This window comes from Canis lupus, chromosome 33, assembly GCF_011100685.1.
Source record: "Canis lupus familiaris isolate Mischka breed German Shepherd chromosome 33, alternate assembly UU_Cfam_GSD_1.0, whole genome shotgun sequence".
NCBI lineage: Eukaryota > Metazoa > Chordata > Mammalia > Carnivora > Canidae > Canis > Canis lupus.
In genome coordinates, this window is record NC_049254.1 from 1,383,388 (window position 1) to 1,405,337 (window position 21,950).

The 21,950-nt window shown below is 38.4% G+C and overlaps 1 protein-coding gene across 1 annotated transcript in view; it reads right to left on the bottom strand.

Moving 5' to 3' along the window:
• Nucleotides 1-10,869: 10,869 nt before the first annotated feature.
• The window catches only part of LOC119877848, a 28,379-nt gene continuing 17,298 nt past the window's right edge, over nt 10,870-21,950 (bottom strand). Inside the window, exon 8 of the mRNA XM_038583246.1 lies at nt 10,870-11,113. The gene's annotated coding sequence lies outside the window, so the exon portion shown is untranslated. The remainder of the gene's footprint in view (nt 11,114-21,950) is intronic.

The window sequence follows — 21,950 nt, forward strand, 5'->3', positions numbered from 1 at the left end:
GGTCAAAAAGTACAACACTGAATTAAGCCATGTCATTATTACATGGAGGCATAAGAGTGGGGTGTTTGCCAGTTGTATGGTAGAAGAGAAGCTCAACGCAGAAATGGACCCTCAACTTACTGGTCAACTCATCTTCAACAAAGCAGGAAAGAAGATCCGATGGGAAAAAAGATAGTCTCTTCAACAAATGGTGTTGGGAAAACTGGATGGCCACATGAGGAAGGATGAAGCTAGACCATTCTCTTACACCATACACAAAGATAAACTCAAAATGGATGACGAATCTAAATGCAAGCAGAAATCCACCAAAATCCCAGAGGAGAATACAACAGCAACCCCTTTGATTTCAGCCACAGCAATTTCTTGCTCGATACATCTCCAAAGGCAAGGGAAGAAAAGCAAAAATGAACTACTGGGACTTCATCAAGATAAAAAGCTTCTGCACAGCAAAGGAAAGTGGAAAAAACTAAAAGGCAACCTATGGAATGGGAGAAGATATTTGCAAATGACATATCAGATAAAGGGCTAGTATCCAAGATCTATAAAGAACTTAATCAAACTCAACACCCAAAAAAAATAAATAATCCAGTCAAGAAATGGGCAGAAGACATCAACAGACATTTCTCCACAGAAGACATCCAGATGGCCAACAGACACATGAGAAAAATGCTCCGCATCACTGGCCATCAGGGAAATACAAATCAAAACCACCATGAGATCCCACCTCACACCAGTGAAAATGGTGAAAATTAACAAGACAGGAAACAACAAATGTTGTAGAGGATGTGGAGAAAGGGGAACACTCTTGCACTGTTGGTGGGCGATTATTTAAAAATAGACTTTCAAATGATGTGTTACATTATGCATTTCAACACTGTCACCTATTATCCTTTAGGAAAATTAGGGGGAAAAATATAGTCTTCTTAAACACTATTAGCTTTTTTCTTCTCCAGCCAGAAGTTTCAAAGGAATGATAATAAAGAAGGAAAGAGGTGCCCAAATGTATTATTTTATGGTAGATCGCACAATAGCGAAATCAAGGCCACAAAGCAAATCAATTACATACTGAACAATTTTATTGACTCTATTTTAGATTCTAGACCAAACTTGATGCAAAGTGAAAAAAAAGTCATATATATTAAAGACTGTGTAAATAGAAAGGGAAATAAAATAAATGCTGCAAATGAGTTAAAACCTAAAATACATTAAATTATGATGAAAATTATTGTGGAACACAGAATCAAAAATATGTAAGATAGAATTCTGAATATTATAGACTTCCCACACCACTCATTATTTTTCAAGTCAATTTATGCCATCCACTCAAAACTGCTCATGCAATGAACAATTAAGTACAAATGTTTTATTTATATATTAGTTTAAAATTATGTTTTTAAGAGATTACAAATAAGGTCACCTGCATCCTATATTATTTTAACATCATATAAGATGGCTGCTGAAAAATATTTATACAGCTTGGTATTGAAGAAAAAAAAGTGGAAGCTACTTTCAATTGCACAAAAGGAACATTACCAGCACTTATCACTTACTGTAGTAATAGAAGCCCAGTATTTAATTTTTGACCTCAAAATAGAAGAATAGAATTTCTTAGAAATTTGAATCCAGGAAATATCCTTGTAGATTTTAAGATGAATTGACCTTGTTTAAATAACTGCTAGATCATTTTGATAGGAATAGTTCATTTCTTTTACAATCTTTCCTATTGTTCTTTTCTTTTCTCCTTTACCTGTTTTCCTTCTATCTACAATAGTTGGATTTCATACAGCCCTCAGTCAGTTTCCTGTATCTTGAGCAATGAATTATGGATGTTGAAGCAGATCTAAAGCAACAGATAGAATTGTAGCGTAGAGAGGCAAGAGGTTTGATGATCTAAAGATGTTAACACATTTAAGCTTAGTACTGCCCATGGTCCCTCTTCAGAAAGCAAGAACGAGGCACCTAAAGTTCACGATACTGAGAGTAATTCTGGAAATACATTGTAAAAAAGGGGGGGGGGGAAAGACAAGACAAAAAATGCTTAGGAAGTTATAGCAAGAAGATAAAATAATAAAGAAGAACTACTCTAGGTTCTGTTATCCATCGCTGATGCCAAAACGATATAACCCATGAAAGGCCATTATCAACATATGCTAATGTGTAGACTGATGCTAATTAGACAGGTTTTACCCCACACCTAAGTCAGGCTCCTGCAGTTATTGCGGGTCATAAACATGAGGGGTCACTGATTTAATGACAGACAGAATTTCCTGCTGAGCCAGGAAGAAAATAATGGTTTAGATATTAAGGTGTAAAGTGTTAACCAGGAGATGTATTGCAAACAGCTAACAATTCTTTGGGGGGAAGGGCATGCCTCCATTCAGTTTAAAGCTATAGAAAGCAGCGATACTCGTTATAGCTTCATTTGATTATTTGTTAAACAACAGGAACTCTTGAACTTTTCTTCGGGTGGAATAGATTCATCTTCTCTCTTTTCCTTTTTTTCTTTTTCTTTTTTGGCTGAGATGACCACTCCCATGTGCAAGGATTACACATCAGAATACTCGGCTCAACTCTTTCTGCAAACTGACTCAGGTAGAAGGAGGAGATGTGTGTGCGTGCATGTATGTATGTTAAAAAGGAGGATTATAAATAAAACCATTTTATGAAGATGGAGAAAATCTCAAGTTTTCTCGCCGTTCTTCAAAAGACAGATTGTTCATTTCCCCATTAGCCATGATTCGATTGCATTTCACCACAGGATCCCTACGTCTGCATTCTTGAGTTGGCTCCTTTGAGACAACATAAAAGGGAGATTTTACAACAGGACTGTAAACCACAAGGCCCCATAGGTATTTTACATCACTATACCTATACCTACATATGTATTTTCAGTATGATTTTTTTTCCACGAAAAAAAAATATTTTTTAGTTTTCATTTTCCTTTACATTGAATATATATCCCCTACTTAGAAAAGTAGATCTGAAGAAATAAGAAATGAAAAGACAAGTGTGGGGCAAAGAGCTAATACACACGCGGTGGAGATTGCTGTGCCTAAACTGTAACTGGAACATTTTCCCCTGGATGATAAGGTTCAGGCGGAAACTCACAGAACAGTCTGTGACTGTTCTGTCTTTATTCAATTTACAGTACTGATTCCCAGAAATGGGGCTTCATTTTATCTCTTGTGTAAAATTCTATGAATTATTCCAGGAGACTTAGGCTCAGAAAAAAATTAACTAATTTACTTAAGGTCAGAAGGTTAATTAATGTGAAGCAGGAAACCAAATTTCTAGGTCTTCTTGTTTGTTCCTCTCCATTCCCCCTCCCATGGTCTGGGAACGTTGCATTTACAAAGAAAATGAGCAGAAGCAAGTGTGCAGCCAGGTGAGAGAAGCACAAAGTGGGATCCTTACTTATCTGATCCCTGGGTGGCGCAGCGGTTTGGCGCCTGCCTTTGGCCTAGGGCGCGATCCTGGAGACCCAGGATCAAATCCCACATTGGGCTCCCGGTGCATGGAGCCTGCTTCTCCCTCTGCCTGTGTCTCTGCCTTTCTCTCTCTCTCTCTGTGACTATCATAAATAAATAAAAATTAAAAAAAAAAAAAAGCTGCCTTCGGAAGGAATGGAGAATGGAGACACCCATCCCAGATTGCAACTAAGGTGACCTTGAATTCTCCCTTTAACACTGGCGCTCCCCCCCCCCCCGTCCTGTGTTTATGACTCGTTTCCCATGGCGGGAAGTAGCAACCGGTGCATCGCAGACACTCAGTGAATCTTCACAGAACCAGTAAGTGGTATCTTGTGTCTGCAGAGCTCAGATAGCGCCTCGCTGGGGGCCCAGCCATCCCGCAGCCAGCCTGCAGCCAGCCTGCAACCAGCCCCCAGCGGCCCGCAGCCAGCCCCCAGCCAGCCCCTAGCCAGCCTGGGGGCCGAGGCTCGCGGCCCATTCGCTGCTGTGGCCACACTCGGTCGGGACCTGGAACCCGCCTCCCGGGGGCCTGGTCCCCAGCCTCGCTCCTGCGTCAAACATGCTGGGCACACGGGAAGTGCGAAGGTGCACACCCGAGGCTTTTTCTGGCTGGGATACAATCATACCCTTGCCTTAAAGATGAACGGGTTTGGCTGCTGCAGAACGATGCCCACCTGTCTGTCCTCTCACACTAGGCAAATTCTGAGTAAGTGCAACGCCTCAAACAATTGCTAGGTGGTCGGTCATCTATTTCCTTTGAACCTGTCGTCTGTTTCCCTCACATATGTCTCCACAATTTCCCTTTATATCTTGCGGCCCACAAGCCACTGTAAGGCCTCTCTTGTTCTCTCATGTAGTTTGACACACTCTTTGCTCTCATTATGCTTGTTATTTCAAGTAGAACGTGTGTGCTATTGCTGAAAGTAAAATAGACTCTTGGTAAAAGTATTTCAGAAGTTTTGAGTTGACGACAAAACGTGTGGTGAGTTGGTTTTGATGGGTCAGTATTGGATAGAGGCAGGCATGTGCGGTTGTCCTGCTGCGGGACCGGGACTCACACCTGTGCACCTAGATGTCTGCTGGGGTGCAGGTGAAGGTCGGGGCGGGGTGAGTGCTGTGCGTTCCCTGGGGGCCGGCCCCCCAGCAAGGCTGGTCACTCACACGGCTGCTCCTCGCAGACTGGTGTCCGTCACCCTCACCTCCTCCTGCCTGGCAAGTCAGGCCAGATTCAGAACCTGTCTCCACAGCAAGCAAATGGCTCTGAGATTGTCAGGTCCTATCTAGAGGAAGGGCCAGCAAGTGGGAAACCAGCAGACCCTCGACATTTACAGTTCAAAAGACGCTAAGGAAGACTTCTGGTCAAAGCAAATAGACTTCTTTGAATATTTATTATCACCTAGATGACCTCGAAAGTGAGGATGAGTACTTCTCTACCAAAATAAAAAATTTAATTTCCTAAAAAAATGCAAAAAAAAAAAAAAAGATGTCCATTTATTACCTTCTTGTAAAATAAACTCTCCCAAGCTGTATGAGTGCCTCTAATTTCAGGTAGGCATAATAAATTCACTTTTTTGAGTATTTGGGGATAATTATCTATCTTCGATGAATCATCTCTTATCTGTTGATGATCTTTTTGCCTGGATGGGGCAATCGCAACAGTCTTTAGGATGATCTTTGACTTCATGTGGAGATAAAAGATCAGGAGAAATCACCTGTTATATCTTACTAAGGAAACACAAACATTTTAGAAGTCACGGATTTCTAGATAAGCTAACTTCCAGATATTTCACATTTATTCACATATATTTTACCCTGGGCCCCACAGCTCATCGCTGGTCTACCGGCCACCCGGTCACCTCCCCACCTGCCACTCCTCACTCCCAGTGGGCACGGAGCAGACTCAGAAGTGTGGCGCCACCTGGGCCACGCTGAGCCCCTAGAGAGGGGCTCCGTTTTACTCTCCCGTCCTTAAGTCCAGGCTGCAGGAACAGCAGGGAGGAGGGGTAATGAACATCTAAAAACTGCTGGGAAGATGTTCTGGTGACTCCATGGTACAAATTTAAGCTCTGTTTCTTTGATGAGTGAAAGGAGAGAAAGCCTATCTTACAGCTATTCACAGATTTCTTTAAAAGTTCAGATTTTTTATTAGCTAATTTGTGGCAATCATATTCTGAGCATTACCTGGCACAACTCTCCAAGATTACCTCTTTCCTCTCCTCTGCTCATGGAAATCCTAGTGCACCATTTCATGACACTTTTTACATTAACATGTAAAAGGTTTGTGTCCTAGAGATTATTATTTTCCTTCCAGGGTAATAAGCTTAAAATTTACATATCTTTTGGAGTCCGACATGTGCAGACTCAAATATGTAGTAATTTTGCCACTAACATAAAAAAAAAATGGATTCTCAGTTGTTAAGAGGAAATTCTTGCTGCCTGGCATGCAGCAATCCCTTCAAAACAGGGTACTTCTTATCATAACTATTCCCATCCTGTGGCAAGTGATGCTTGGGATTGTGGTATTCTTTTGAATATAGATTCCCATGTAAGATATATTTTTTAAAGACTTTTTTTTTTTTGAGAGAGAGAGAGAGAGAGAGAGTACTCATGGGAGGGAGGGCAGAGGAAGAAGCAGGCTCCCCACTGAACAGGAAGCCCAGTGAGGGACTGAATCCCTAAACCTGGGACTCAATCGCTTAACCAACTGAGCCACTTAGGTGCCCTTTTTCTGAAAAAGTCACTTATTTATTTTTGAGAGACAAAGAGAGAGAAAGAAAGGAGGAGGGGCAGAGGGAGAGAGAAACTTAAGCAGCCTCGACTTGGAGCACAGAGCCTGGGGCTCCATCCCCCGACCTGGAGATCAGGATCCTGAGGTCACAACCTAAGCCGAAACCAAGAGTCCAGTCGGGCTCTTAAGGGACTGCACCACTCAGGTGCTCCATAAAATAGTTTTTAAAGACACTAATTGCGTTTATAAAGCTTTCTGTTCAATCTATTAAGCATAAATCTTAGTTTACATTACCATGGCATTAGATTTGGAAAGATCATCCCAGGTCTAGAGAAAGATGTTTTGAAATCAAACACATGTCACGACAATAGAGACGCACTCGGCAATCTTGGGTCACCATCAAACACCACTACAATCACTCAGGACGTTTTTCACCTGTTCCAGAAAAAAACAAACCAACGTACTACTCTTCCACAGCTTGCTAGTGGAATACCAGTTCTGACGTCAGATCACAGAAAGGTTTCATTTGGAGTTAAATAAAATTAGCCAGAGTTGTATACGTATGAATACTTGGATTTGTGTTTTCCAGCTTTGATTCACAGATATTCATTCACATGCCAATGTACTCTTCTTTCCAAGACAGGAATACATCATACGCTTTCCTCGATTAACTGGACAGAAAGACCTCTCCGACCGAACACCTCTTTGATTAGAGTTCTCTGGTGCACATTTGATTTGAATTCACCGTTGATTTTCTTATAATTCCAAGGCTTCCCAAAACTTGTAGACATTTAGCAGCAGTTTGCCAAATAAAAAAATTTTTTTGATTTTTAACTCTTTTAATGGGAGAACTGGCCCAATAATTGTCAAAGATGCTTAACTTCACACTTCTTCCTCGATGCTTCGTCTGCCACATGCTGCTGCATTTTTTTTTCTCTACCACAACCACACTAACACAGGATACATTTCTTGTTGATCATATATTTGCCAGGATGATTCCTTTTCTGAAGGAAGTATCCTTTCTTGGTTCAGAGAGAAGTCATTTCCTTGATTTGCAGATATTTCTGCAGAGACAGATTTTGTTTACAGGCTGAATTATTTGTACATACAACTGGCCCCATTATACAGCCTCTCATCTCTACTTGATTTCTTCTTTTATGGTTTGGCCTATGATATCAACTGTGCTCTATAAAGTTCTTAGAGTACATCCTCTTCCAGTTTATTGCAGAGTGTAGTTATTATACTAATATTTAACTAAAATAGGTGTAATTATTTTTTATCATCATGAAAATATAAGTCTTTGGAAGAAATAAATTGCTCACAACTCATAGGAAGCAAACTGGTGATGGTGTTCTGTGTTTGGTTCCAGATATTTTTCCATCAAGGTTGAATCCAGTTTTTAAACAGACCTATTAATGATGATTTGCTCTGCAAACAAACCTCCTTAAACTCTCAACTTTGTTACTGTCTCTTCTAGTATTTCCAATAATAAGTGTTTTTCAATATCAATCACGGAGGGGAAAACACGCCATGTGTTGTGGAGCGAGAGGACACTGCAGTTCTCTTGGCCTTGAAAGACTCTCAGTACAATTCAATAGTTAAGATATGAATCCTCTAGATTATAATTAGCAATATAAGGAAGCTAATGGTACGTGTGAAAGGAGTAATAGCAAGGTGAGAACATGGAGCATTGGGTGGTCAAGGAAGGTCATGCTATGTTAAATCATGTAATAAGCAGACTTTAAACATTTCTGAAACAATTATAATGAAGGAACAAGACACAATGTGTTTGATTACATACTACACAGGAGTGACTTTCGGGCATCTTAAGAGAGAATATTTGAAGCCTACTCTCCTAGTTTCCTAACTTTGGTTAGGCAGTCATTTTTTTTTTTAAGCTAATGGTTAATAAAATTGTGTGAACATTTAATTATCTTAATTGGATTTAAGAGCTTTTTTTAGCGTGTCTTCTTCCATTATGGAGTTCACGATACTACAATTAAATAAAAAATCTATTTCCCTTTCTAGCTTGGAATTGTTTGCAAACATTTTTTTTTCCTTTTCTAATCTGATAGTTTTATCACTCAATTGTGAGTGTAAACAAGATTCAGAAAAACCTTTTCAGTTGTCAGAGTTTGCTCTTACAGACTGAGTTGATTTGACATGGTGAAAATACGTTCATATAACATTAAATTTCACTTTAAATAAGACCAACAAATCTGCACTTTATCTTCACTAAGTAATCTGGAGAAAACATTGGATTCTAAAGCTATTTCAAAAAAGGAAATATTTAGTAAGAACAGTAAGTCTGGCTGTATTTGACTGGAGTTAACAGCAAAAAGAAAACTCGAACTGAAGGACACAATTGTTATGTGGGAATATTTTTATCAGGCTGACATTATCTTCTGTTTGTTAATTTTGTTCCTTGGAAATCAGCAAGGTTATTATTTAAAGCTGCCTGTGGTGAAAGACAAACTAGTTGAAACTGAAAAAACACTTATTATACGACAGATTTTGACATCCTTGATTTCCTGTTCGGTTTCTCCCTCTCTAGTTCATACTCCATTATAAAGCATCATGACATCTATCAATAACTGCCGAAGGATTCTAACTTAGTCTATTTCCTTAAACTTGGGCATACTATGGTCCACTTACCTGCCCCAGCAATGAGGTGGGGAGTAGTGGGGAGTGAGGCAGGATTTGTATATTCTCCATTTTTACCCCCATCAAAATCCACTCTCAGAATAAACTGGAAAGATTAGTAATGACTCACAGCGCTCCTTCTTCTAGAGGGCACTTAACCTAAACTAATAATTTCCAAAGAATGTAGTTATAGAGGAAGAAGGTTTCTGATTATAGGACCCTCCCCCATCTATAATATCACTCCATGTAGACATAGGACCAACTCAGCAAGATGCTCAGAATAGATTTAGGTTTTTGTTAAGCAAAACATAAACATTATATCATAAAGTTCCTGATTAAACACTAATATAAAAATAAGGCAAGATTTACAGACACAAAGATTCATCCTATGATTTTGGTAAGAATATACTTATTGAAGCGACAACCCAATATTGACTATCGATATCCTTGAGAAATGAAATATTTTGCTGACAGTTTCCACAATGTTAAAGGCACAATTCTAACTAATAACTAGTACCAATGAAGACACGTTTCCATAGGTGTACAAAATATTCCAGGGGCTCCTGGGTGCCTCAGTTGGTTAAGTGTCTGACTCTTGACTTCAGCTCAGGTCGTGATCTCAGGGTCCTGGGATAACCCCTTCACTGGGCACCCTGCTCAGGCAGGAGTCTGTTTCTCCCTCTCTCTCTTCCACTTCCCCACTTTCTCTCTCTCTCTCTGTTGAATCAATCAATCAATCAATCAATCTTAAAAGAAAGGAAAATATTCGAATAGTGCCTTCAATTCCTAATATCATTAATTTTCTTGGAAAACACTAAAAGCCCACAAAAATAGACACAATTTTATGGCTGTATATTTGGGCACAGGAGGGATAAATGATTAAAATAATACAGAATCAAGAAACACAGTAACAAAATACCCAGTAAGGTGGGGTTTTGACTCACGATCACTACGTAATGCCTATGTACGTGTTTAAAATTCATTAGACATTTTTTCATCCTTATAATTTCTTGCAGAAATCCCCACTTGTGTTAGATAGCAGAAATGTTATCCTTCCCATTTTACTATGACCTTAGAGCCCTTCAAGGCCCTTGGAAGATGTGAGAGGAGGGGAGCAAGCCGAATCACACTGAGTTAGCACACTTCTTCAACTTGGAAAAAAAGAGAAAAATGGTCTGATCCAAAACCTTGCATGATATCTGTGCTGCGCCGCACACAATTGGCTATTGATTCTCACAATGGTCTTTCTGTGAAACTTGTGTGGTCCTCCTGAAGAAGCCAAACCGTGAGATAATGACAATAGTGCTTTTTATAAAAATCACATTTTTGATCACTATGTTCGCTGCCTCCAATTTGTGGTTTACATTTCCCATTATTAAGAAAAGCCAGCTGGTGTCAAATCACCCAGCAGGCAGCCCAGACTCAGCTCCCCGTCCTCCCATTTTCCAGGAGCCGGGGCCCCACGCACACCGCTGTCAAGCCGCTGTGCTGCTGGTCAGCCGCAGGCCACAGGACACCGAGGCCGGCCGTGGCTATGTGGGGGCACGCATGGGGCAGAGCCACTGCCCGTACGCAGCTGCCAACTGTGAGTTTATGGCAACGTCCTGTGAGAAGGGCAGGGACAGAAGAGCACAGCCCAGAACCCTCAGGGCCGGGGGCTGGGAGCGGCTGTGTCTCAGGGTGGCACCGCGGGGGGACCAACTGTCGGTGCCCTTAGATTGGAAGGCTTTAGAAAAAAAGCCAAATCTATAAAATTCCTCATGGGGATTGGACCAAACACATCTGTTTTTCTGAAATAATTGCAGGCCAATAAAGGTGCTGAATCCACAGGGAAGACGTTACTCGGGTTTGCCAGACATAATACGCAGCGTAAGCTTGCTCTTCGTCAAATGTCCCCAGAGCAAACTCAGCCTCTAATGTCATCAGTTATGAATGAAAAGTGCATTAAACAGAAGCTTTTCTCTATTTGAATAAACTGGCTTGCATTGCATATTGTTTACCCTGAAGTTAAGACACGATGCAAAACAGTTGTTTCTACATATCTTATTTATGATTATAGAACCACATGGAAGTGAAGATGGATTTGAAGCGTATACGAATGACTAAAGAACCCAGGTAAATTGCGGCACCGGGTGGCTCAGTCAGTGAGGCTCAGGTCATGGTCTCATGTGTGGGAGCTGGCTCTGTGCTCGCAGGAGCTGCTGGAAGATTCTCTCCCTCTGGCCCGCCCCGGACCTGCGCTCACTCTCTCTCTCTCTCAAAATAAAGAAATCTTTAAAAAAAGAAAGCATATACATTTGTTAACTTTATATGTCTATTACAATGCATATACAGATAGACGAGATTTGCAAATACCTGAAAAGCAATCATTTCTTGATGATGAAATTGGTAATTTTTAGTTCATCTCTGTTTTGTGTGACTCTCTACTGGGCGCAATTTGTTTATCAATATTACATTTTTGAATCTTTTGTTATGGAAATTTTTGAAAATAACTAAAGCACTGAGTAAACTAAAATGATGACTAAAGAATTTACAAATTAAATAATATCCACAGTGAGAAAAGACTTATGATTTCATATTTGTGCACTTTAAAGATGTTTAAAATTAAATAAAATCAAGACAGAAAAAAAGCAAAAGCATGGCTTCCCTGCCTGGTAATAGATTAAAGGTAGAGAGGATTTAGAGTGACAGTAAATTTCTAATGTTAGGAAGGATAGCTGAGTGAAGTAAGTCAGTCGGAGAAGGACAAACATTGTATGTTCTCATTCATGTGGGGAATATAAATAATAGTGAAAGGGAATATAAGGGAAGGGAGAAGAAATGTGTGGGAATATCAGAAAGGGAGACATAACGTAAAGACTGCTAACTCTGGGAAATGAACTAGGGGTGGTAGAAGGGGAGGAGGGCGGGGGGTGGGAGTGATTGGGTGACGGGCACTGGGGGTTATTCTGTATGTTGGTAAATTGAACACCAATAAAAAAAAAAAAAGGAAGGCTATTTCATTGATAAGATGCTAATGTCAAAATGTACTTCAACAAAAAAACTTAAATTAAGAAAAAACTACCTAAAATTTTTGGGTATTTTTACCCACACAATGGGCCATTGAGTAATGCACTAGATGATAACTTTTAGGAAAAATCCAAAAATCATGCTAGATCATATAAAATTAGCAGCCCTATTCCTGAAAACAGAGAAAATGAGATGAAAACAAATACAGCAATAATTAATATTAGAAGAGTTGAGACCATAACCCGTTAAGTTGTCATACTAAAGCCCAGAGTACATTAGGAAATAAGTTAATATAATGATTAAAAAAAATAGTTGTAATCGAAAGATAATTCACACATACACACAAAATAAGACATAGTATAGTTTGAACTGGTTGAGACATAGTGAGTTATTACAATTGATTTTTCACAGTCAGTTATAGATCAAACTTTTTGTTCTTTCACCTCTTCTCACTATTGCCCTGACTAGCCTTTGGAAAAAAAAAAAAGATGAAATTAAAAATTAAAATCAAATTATAAAGTGCAGTCTGATTTCTTGCAGATGTTGATAGATTTAAAAATTAAATTATGTACTTCCAGCAGTTATGAAAGATAGCATTCTGTGCATGATTTTATGTTTTCCTATCTTTTAATATTTAAAAAAAGACATTCAAATTTAAAACAATAGAAAAGTTGAGAAATACAGAAAACATCCCTTGAGTCTGCAAACTCTATTCCTATTTCAATGTTTTACGTAATGCAAATGGAAACGTATATTCAATGTGAATTTTAATCTAAGTGTAAAGTTACATTCAGAGTTTAAGAAGTATTTCCTTATTGTTGATATGTAGGTCGGAGTGGCCCCCTTCCAACTGAAAAAGCGTAGGAGGAAATTTTAAACTAATATAAGCAAAAGCAAGAACCGGTAAGAACACCTACGTTGGCTAGAGCAGCCTGAGGCTGGTTGGGGAGGCTCAGCAGCTCTGTCTCCTTCTACTGCTGGGCTCTGTGCGCACTGGTCTCCTTCAACACCTTGGAGTCAGGAAGCCTCCGCGATGGCCATGGAGGTGATGAGCCTCACATCCTCCCAGGCAAGCAAGCAACCCCAGAGAGAGAAGGCCTGTCCACCCACAGCCTCCATGTAACAGGGAAGGTCCCTACAGTTCTTGCTTAAATTCCACCTGTCACTGTGTCCAGCCGACGGGACTAATGATGGGTTGGTCCTGGGGATGTGCTCTGACCCTGTGTGTGTGTGTGTGGAACATGTTTCTGAAGAATTAGAATGAACACAAAATAAGAGTTTGGGAAGATAAAAAGGACTCCAGAGTAGGTGGTTTCCAATTACTTATTTGTATTTACTTACTCTTTTAATTCTGGCTTAAATTTTAAAATGTTTAGATTTTAGACTTTTAGAAAAAGAGCTAGGCTTTGGATTTATTCTTTTAGTTTACTCTTTCCACTTTCTGTGTTGAAGAACCGTGAATATTAGAGAACTATTTTTCTCTCATTTGGAAGCTTGGGATCAATTGCTAATAAAACTACCTGAGATCAAGAGATATTTAGTAGATCTCCGATTTTTCATGACAATTTATCTAATTTATCTATATAATAATTTATCTAATTTATCTCTTTTAAATTTTTGCTCATCTAATTTTGAAAGTTTTACTTGACAAATAAATCATTAATTTCATTGCTATCTTCTGTTTAATTTAATTATAATTGAGTATGTTTGTTTCTTTTTCATATCACCTTTTCCAAAATGAATTTGTTTGCTTTCATTTTTTGATTTGCCTATGGTTTGTCTAGTTTTAAAAATAAATATATTTTAGTCTATATACTAATCTGTCTCTCAAATTATATTCTGTCTATAAATTTTCTATATATTTCAAATTTATTTTTTATTTTCCTATAATTGTTATCTTTAGATTTTCCTCTTTATAAAATAATGCATTAAATAATTATATATTTTCCCTTTCTCTATATTTCTTGTTCCTTATTTCCTAGCTTATGGATCCAAGAATAGTTGTTCATTTTTCCTCTATTTAGCTTTTACTACTTGTTAGGATGTCATGGTGACTTCTAAACTTCTTACACCAAACCAGAACCTAAACATGTGAAAAGATTTTTAAACTAAAGATAAATTTACAAGCAGGGTCATTTAGGTTGTTTCTTCATTATTCTTGGATTTTAATATTATCCCTTTTTTCATTATTGTTGTTGGTAATTTGCTTCTTCTCTCCTTTTTTTCTTGGATAGTCAGGCTAAATATTTGTCAATTTTATTGCTCCTTTCAAAGAACAATCTTTTGGTTACATTCATATTTTACTGCTTATTTAAAATTAATTTATCTCTGCTCTTATATTTATCTCATTTCTTCTCCTTACTTTGGGTTAATTTATTCTTGTTATATTTGTTTCTTAAAATGAATTTATAGATCATTGACTTAAGATAATTCTTATTTTCTAATATTTGTGTCTTTTCCATAAATTTTCCTTTAACTATTTATTTATTAGGGCATCACAATTTTGATATGTAGTGTTTTATTGTCAATCCATACAAAACATTTTCAATTTTCTCTTTTTACTCCCTTAGTAACCCATGGAATATAGAGAAGTGTGCTGTTTTATTTACAAATATTTGAGGATGTTTCAGATATCCTGATTATTGATGTCTAATCAAACTCTACTTTAGTCAACTTTGTTTGATTTCAGTTGTTTTAATTGTTGAAGTTTAGTTTTTTTAAGCCTGGAATATGACTTGCCATAGTGAATGTTTCATACCTAGCATAGACATTGTTTTTAAGGGCATATAGAGCAATTACTATGGTAAATCCTACACCAGACTTTGTCTTGGCTGTCAGTTTTAGGGTTGGGTCAATCTGATTCAGAGTTGAGCTGGGTTTGAGTTTTAGTGTTGTCATGGTTACCACTGGCTCCAGAATCCTTTAGAATTTCTCATACTTGTGAGCCTGGCCAGAATGTTTTCCTCAAAGTTTCCTTCACTGGCATCTTTAGATTTTCCCTTTATGAGTGTGCCCCGTCAAAGATTCACCTATGTTCTTGTCTTTCATTAAGCAATAAATTGCTGTTGCATGATACTTGGTGTTTGCTACATTCTACTGAGGGTCGGGGTTTTTTTAGTTGTCCTCCAGCCTCAATGTTAGGCATGCCCTGTGTTCCCTGGGTTTTAGGGGTTCAAAGCTTTTTCACTCAAGGGTTGAGGATAATTTCTCAATGACCCTATTGATATTCCAGTGTTCAGAAGTCTGTAAAGTGGCTGCCCTAAGATTTCACTGATCCACTGGATTCAGGAAAAGTAATGATTTTCTAAAGTATAATGAATTTTCCTTTTTCTCAGGGTAGGATTTACATTATTTCGGCTTTCTTTTTTTTTTTTTTTTTTTAATTTTTATTTATTTATGATAGTCACAGAGAGAGAGAGGCAGAGACACAGGCAGAGGGAGAAGCAGGCTCCATGCACTGGGAGCCCGATGTGGGATTCGATCCCGGGTCTCCAGGATCGCGCCCTAGGCTGAAGGCAGGCGCCAAACCGCTGCGCCACCTAGGGATCCCTATTTCGGCTTTCCACATCTTAAGCTGAAGGCAGAAGTTTACCCTTTCCTTTTAAATTTAAAATAATACCTTTCGGGGATCCCTGGGTGGCGCAGCGGTTTGGCGCCTGCCTTTGGCCCAGGGTGCGATCCTGGAGACCCGGGATCGAATCCCATGTCGGGCTCCCGGTGCATGGAGCCTGCTTCTCTCTCTGCCTGTGTCTCTGCCTCATTCTCTCTCTCTCTCTGTGACTATCACAAATAAATAAAAATTAAAAAAAAAAATAAAATAAAATAAAATAAAATAAAATAAAATAATACCTTTCTGTATATTTTCCTCTGAGTCTACACTTGGCCCTATGTCATCATTTTTTATGTAATATATAATTGCGATTAAAGTTAGTGAGTCATTGAATCTTTTAACATTTAATCTCTCTATTAATAGTACAAAACCTAGATATGTTTTTCTTATTTTGGTTTCTAAAATATGAATAAACTCTGCTATTAATTTCTAATTTTATTACTTTATAATCAGAAGCTGTGATACTTACAATATCTGCTATTTGACTCAGAATATTACCATTTTTAGGGCTCTTTTACTAATTGATGAGAATTTAGATGCCCAGAGGAGTTGATTTTCAAATGGCACTGAGAATTAACTGAAACTCAGAATCAAAATTAGTGCTAAAAATAATTATCACTATTATATTCAACAGCATAATTGTAGAGTGAAGTCAAAGTAAGTCTTGAGGTTTGGAGGAGAAGAGTATTACTTTATTCTAGAATATACATAGTTCATATACTAATGTGACCTATATTCACAGATGTTTTATGTAAATTGCATACACTGTTGATTATTATTAGGGCAGCTGTTCACTAAAGCCCTTAAGATGCTTATCCAGCTAAACCAGTGTATAATTGGACATTTTGAGATTTCAACTTTATGGCTATGCCTTAAATTTATCTATGTTAAAACTTGCCACATTTAATTCGATCCCCATTTCATCCTGTCAAGGTCTTTTTGGGCGCTAATACTGTCATCCAGAATACTATCTCTTCCTTCCAGATTCATGTCATTTTCTATTTGGAGGATCATGTTTTTATACAAGTCATTTATAAATGGTGGTAAGTGTTACATAGAACCTGACTGGGAAGAAAGCCTTATGTTCTGTCACTGAACATGTCTCTTTGACACTTTTCTATAAATAAATATGTTTGGAGATGGCCATTTATCTTATTACAAATCGATCTAACTGCTGCCTCAACCCAGAGCTGCGTGCCACCATCTTTTCCACATGTATTACAGAAATTATCTGGTTTAATGTCATTTTGAAATTCAGATATGTCTCATCTACTTCACAATTCACTTGATGATTTATTCTGAACTTATGTTTGTGATTTTTGCCTGTATTTGGAGAAAAATACTGTGGTAAATTGACCACACACACACAAAAAATGGCTGAATTCATCTCTTCTGTCTCTATGCATACCTTTTGCATTGTAACATTACAAGTTTTCCAGTCAAGAAGTGGACTCTATTTCCCTGATCCCTGACTCGCTTTGGCCAATAGACTATGATGGAAGTATTCAAACGACACATCCATTCTCAGAGCTCGAGGAGACTTAAGCACTTCCATTGTTTCATGGAAATCTGTACCATCATGAACAACACATCCAGGATGACCATTTGGAAGATCAGAGACCACAGGAAGGACAACACAGTTCCTCAACAGGAACCAACCAGCTGAACACAGACAAGTGAGGGATCCCAAGGAAAATCTAATGGATCTGGACCACATTATCCACTTCTCATTGACTCGTGGAAAATGGAAAATAATAAATGTTACCCACGGGAATGTGTAGATTCAATGCAATTTCTATCAAACACCCAATTACATTTTCCAAAGAAAAAAAAAAAATCCTAGAATTCAACTCAAATCACAAAAGACCCCAAATAGATAAGCTTAGGCAAAAAGAACAAAGCTGGAAGTATCGGTTGCCATGGGCAATAAGGGGACAGGACAAAGTTTCATAAGTAACATAATTCAAGGAATCATCCATTCTTGTGCATGTGAGAAACTGGATTAAGAGGATTGGTGGAATTGGGTAGTTCTATGTAGATGACAGTGACAGAGGTTTTTATCAGCCTATATCTCTATTTCATGGAGCTGAAATTTGTACCTTAATTGTCTTCTTCTGTTGGGTTGACTCATTAAGTCAGAACAGCAATAGAAGTGTGAATGTTGGGATCCCTGGGTGGTGCAGCGGTTTAGCGCCTGCCCTTGGCCCAGGGCACGATCCTGGAGACCCGGGATTGAATCCCACATCGGGCTCCCGGTGCGTGGAGCCTGCCTCTCCCTCTGCCTATGTCTCTGCCTCTCTCTCTCTCTCTCTCTGTGACTATCATAAATAAATAAAAATTAAAAAAAAAAAAAGAAGTGTGAATGTTTTCCAAAATACTGGGGAAAATTTAGAATGTTTCAGATGACTAAACATTTGTGTGTTTGCTCATGGAGCTATCACTTCTATTATACTTTGTATAATAATTAACTTACCAAGAACTATGAGGATATTTTCTTGAAACATTTTATTTTAAAACAATTTTTAAAGATTTTATTTATTTATTGGAGAGAGAGAGAGAGAGCATAAGCAAAGGGAGTAGGAGAGGGAAAAATAGGGGCTCTATCCCAGGACCCTGGAATCACAACCTGAGCCAAAGGCAGACACTTTTTTTTTTTTTTAAGATTTTATTTATTTATTCATGACAGACACACACACAGAGAGAGAGAGAGAGAGAGGCAGAGACAGAAGCAGGCTCCATGCAGGGAGCCTGACATGGGACTCGATCCCGGGTCTCCAGGATCATGCCCTTGGCTGAAGGCAGGCGCTAAACCGCTGAGCCACCGGGGCTGCCCCAAAGGCAGACACTTAACTGACTGAGCCACCCAGACATCCCTGCCCTAACATTTTAATACTACTGTCTTAACTAACAAATACAAAATCCCAAAAGAAATAACATTTCCTATATATTTAGAATTAACTACAAACAGTTCCTCCTAAATATGTTTATAAAATAATGGCTTTATGTCACCTTCCCTATAGTACTTCAAACGATATTTAAAAATTAAGTAAAGCATTAACAATTATCAAATGATTCAAAACTTATTATACCTCCATAATTTATAAAATAGTGCCCAGAAACTCTGGAGGCTGAATGCAGTAATCTATTGCACATGTCCTCCAGGTGATTCTGATAACGTTCATATTCAAAAATCACAGATGTCTGGCATGTTCCATCACCAGTCACACATGTGTCTTTTCTTCCTTTTGTTCACACCCAAAGTTTACCATATATTTTCAGTTTACAGAAAAATTGAGCAGAAAGTACAGGAAGAAAAAAAAAAAAAAAAAGAAAGTACAGGAAGTTCCCACATACCCTCTGAACCCTCCATGATTAGTCTTTTGAAGGGGCCAAAATATTTGGTGAAGCATCATTTTGGTCTGAAACAAATGCATAATAAATGTCATCTACATTATCATGAGAATTGGAGATCTCCAGTATATTTTAACTTGTTAAAAAAAAAAAAAAAAAAAAAAAACTTGTTATTTCGCCTTGCTGATTTTATCAAAGCCTAGAAGGGGAAATTGGCTAAACATGTGTTTCTTAAGCATCTTCCTGTTTCTATTTATTCGAGTGTATAACCATATTGTCTACCAGGAAGAAAGTTTTCTTAGGACATATTTTCACAGCATTACCTCATGTAAAAAAAAAGGGAGCACTATTAGCCAAATTTAATTGAGACATAACATAATGTTTGCTAGGCTGCACTTCTATTTTCCTCATCATAGCTATTTTCAAAAATGTCTGAAAAGAGCCAGGTGACAATTTAAGATGTGATGGGAACTGTGTAGGATGATGACTCCAAAATTACCTTCTGATCGAGTCTATTCTTGTGACCAAACAGAGTCCAAGGAAAAGAGTGCAAAGTCATTGCTAAAGTGCAAAGCTGAGCTACCTAGTGACTACAACTGAAAATCTCTTAGGTAAATGTAACTGGAGAGTAAGAGCTGTACATGATACTTGAAGGAGATTCTCATTTCACATCAAGACTGTAAAATGTCTCCTTCGTGTTCATATAGGTTTGATTTTAAGCAGTTTCAAATTTTGTAGACTGTGCAAATCAGTGCATGAAATGGATACCCAGAATCCTGTACTGTTCTGTTCTAAAAATATTTGTCTTTGGGCCAATAAAATTTCACCCGCAACTGAAATTCCAAATTATTACTAAATTCAAACCTCTTTCTGGAGATGTACATATGTATTATATATAAACACATATAACATGTAAGATACGATATTCAGATATACATCCAGGAAGATGTTTGAATTTAGTTATAATAATAAGTCTATATTCATATTTTATATACACATCTATACATGTAGTGCACAATATATTTTTATTCTTTTTAAAATTTTTTATGTAAACAAAAGCAAGTTTTAAAAAATTAACATTGATTTTTATGACTTTTAAAAATGTTTTAGGTCATTGTGCTCATGGAATTCTTTGACCATATTTTAATGGAGCATGTAATAATGTAGAGAATTCAGCTATTCTTCACAAGACTTACAATACAGCTTTTTAACTAAATACATTCCTATTTGCTACAAATGCTATTATTTTACATCTTTATTCTTTTCAATAGATGAGATATAAGGTTATTTTAATCTTCTTGATGGGCCAGGTACTGCCATCCATTTTCTTTTTTTTTTTTTTTTTTTTTGCCATCCATTTTCTGTTGGCACTAACCTTCTTAACTGTCCTTCTGTGCTCATCTTTTTATCACATGAAGCTAGAACCGGAAAATTGCTTTCCCCAAGTCCCTGTCAGCTGGTTTCCATTTAGGTTCTGCCAAGAACCTGATCTCTGGCTCGAGATCAGAAGGAAGAGGAGGATGGAAAGTAGCTTGTTTCTGGTTCTATAGGCCCATCGGTGGTCCCCACAGTGGCGGTCGGCTCCCTCCCGACCCCAGCTCGTGGAGGTGCCTCCAGTGGGTAAATGGCCCTGGTCCAGCAGGTGGAGCAGCAGTAGCACCCTGCGTCAGCTCCTGCATGTTGGCACCTGTGGACGTCCAGAAGGTCAGGAGTTTGATTTGCTTACGTTAAATCTCATCTTTCACATGTGTTCCCCCAGCCCTTCCAGTATCTTTATGAGAGTTTTAAATCCAGTTCTCTTTATGTGCTCTTTTCTCTGCTTGAAATATCTAGAACAGTTTCTCTTTTCTCAACTGAAAAATGAGCTATACATGAGAAGAACTTGCCTTACTCATCGGGACAATCAGAAGACAAGACTGATGGGGGTATAGAGACCCCACACCGTGTCCGATGTTATGTGACAGAGGACAGGCCGCTCGCTGTTAGGTTTGAGGACATAATTTAGAGCAGATCCCAGTAGCGGAGAGAGTTAACTGAGATTTTCCAGAACCTCATCTATTCTTCACTGATAGCTAGGGAGACTGCAGGATTGGGAATAAATAAGAAAGAACCTCTTCTCAAAATAGCTGTTGTAACCTTGTGTGACTGTGTACACGTGTGTGTGTGTGTGTGTGTGTGTGCGTGTGCGTTTTACATCTACTCTGCGTCATTTCTTAACAGGTCATTCTTCTACTATCTTAAATATGCATAAATATTCAAGCTGTAGAATATTTTGGTTTGAACCTGGGCTTCTCTTCTGACCAGCTATAGGCATGCCAGTGTTTCCTACTCCCTTCCTCATTTGGAAAGCGAATGCTCTACCCCATACCTCTAGTGCAAGAGCCTTTTGCGAAGTCTTTCAGGATCAAATGGGATAATGCATGCGAAGGTGCTTTTTAAGAAGCAATGTTCCAGAGGCACCTGGGATGTTATCAAAGCATATTAGTCAACATTTGGGAATGGAAGGACAGTGACTCGAGAACTTAGAGCAAAGAAAGCAGTTCTTGAATAAAACTGACTGTTCACAGCCTCATATTGACTATTTTCCTCTTTATGTGGAGCTGGGACGGCGGGAATGGCTCGGGAATAGGATGGGAGATCCAAGACACATACGGTGGGAAAGAACAGAAAACAGTCAAGAGACATGAGTTGGCAGCTGGTACGTGTCCACATCATTGCTGTACTGGCTTGGAGACACTGCTCCTTGCTTCTCTTCCCTGTGCAGTGACTGTCAGAAATGCTTATGAATTTGTGCAACAGACCCAGAAGTATAGAAATGTCTTTAGAAACTGTATTACACAACAGAATCAACTGGAAAGCTTATTAAAGCATAGATTCAAGTGCAGCACTCTCAGGTTTATATTCACGGATCAGGATTTCACTCAAGATTCTAAGTTTTTCAAATGTTCCAGAAGGTTCTGAGGTATGGGTCTGCCCTAAAGCAGCATTTTGCAGAATCACTTCTGGATCAGTTTAATTGAATTCCTTTTTTACTTGTTTAAAATCCCAATTTCTGAACCCAATCCCAGATCGTTGAATCATAGTCTCTAGGTTGGGGATCTCGGGGTCTGTAATTCAGCAAGGAACCCAAGTGCTTGTT